This window comes from Frankliniella occidentalis, unplaced genomic scaffold, assembly GCF_000697945.3.
Source record: "Frankliniella occidentalis isolate FOCC.00 unplaced genomic scaffold, Focc_3.1 Scaffold102, whole genome shotgun sequence".
In the NCBI taxonomy this organism is placed as follows: domain Eukaryota; kingdom Metazoa; phylum Arthropoda; class Insecta; order Thysanoptera; family Thripidae; genus Frankliniella; species Frankliniella occidentalis.
In genome coordinates, this window is record NW_026267231.1 from 542583 (window position 1) to 543836 (window position 1254).

Here is a 1254-nt window from a genome sequence, read left to right on the forward strand (position 1 = left end):
CCCTTTATCCCCCTTTATCCCCCTTTATCCCCCTTTATCCCCCTTTATCCCCCTTTATCCCCAAATTTGAAGCTAAGAGCAACTACAGGGCTTACCACTCTAATGTGGATGAAAACTTCATGCCCTCTCCAATGTGGCTCATTTACGTTTTCAGGATGTGTCTTCCCCCTGGCTTGTTTCCACAGTTGACTTTGGGCCAATCGCAAATTCTGAAAAAGAGTTTAAGAAATCAAAGTTAAATTCAAATTGATTCAGATGCTCTTGTCCGTGTATCACTGTTTCCGTAACTCATTGAATGGACTTTTTGTGTTACAGGTGGCCAGCATCAAGTCAAGGCATGTCCCTTATTCAGTCAACTACTAGACTTGCCGTGGCTGCCTTGGGTCGAACAACATCAACTTCAACAAATGAAGAGAGCAAAAACCCAACAAAACCAAGACTTGCTGTGCCATAAAAATGAAATAAATAGCCTTATTACTGAAAGTGACACTCTTGATTTGCCTCTATTTCCCTCCAATAAAATCAACACACGACTAAATATTTTAGGATCAAGGATAAGCCTTATCTATGGAGAGACAGTAAAGATATGACAAATACCAAAATAAACTTTTACCTCACCTGACTCGAGGGGTCTACAACTCGTATAATCAAAAGTACACGACCCTATAATCACTTATAAACACGTCTATAATCCACAATCTTTTATAATTATTATCTATAATCTATAATCATTCTATAATCTTATAATTTCTTATTATCTTTTGTATAACCAGTGACATTTTTGTATAAAATAACTTTACAAAGTCAAAATATCACCAGTAAATGAAGAAAGAGAACTATCTGGGGAGCTGGGAGCGATGGTGTGGACAAGTCTGACCGAGTGTATGAGATTAGTTCTTTCCCTAATGCACCAAAAGTTTCGAATCTGGTAACCGATTTTGGGTTCTGACTCGAAAATAAAGGGTATTCATGAAGTATGATCCTACTCCAAATCTTAACTCTGAGTCTCAAACGGTTTAGGAGATATAAATACCTAAAATTTTGAGGCAAAAACTGCGTATTTGAGTGGGGGTATAGGTAATACTCCATGCATCTTTGCAATAAAGACAATACTGACTACACCATTGGAAAGAGAATTGAAAACTGATTCAAAACCAAGCTAAAGATTGGATTTTTGTTTCCTACCCTTCGCTCAAATATATCAAAAGATTTTAGCAGAATATCGTAACTCTCATAACAAAAATAGATAGTGTT

The 1254-nt window shown here is 36.8% G+C and overlaps 1 protein-coding gene across 1 annotated transcript in view; it reads left to right on the forward strand.

Moving 5' to 3' along the window:
* Positions 1–483, forward strand: part of LOC113202755 (uncharacterized) — a 23848-nt gene extending 23365 nt beyond the window's left edge. Inside the window, exon 4 of the mRNA XM_052269774.1 lies at positions 316–483. The gene's annotated coding sequence lies outside the window, so the exon portion shown is untranslated. The remainder of the gene's footprint in view (positions 1–315) is intronic.
* The last annotated feature ends 771 nt before the right edge of the window (positions 484–1254 follow it).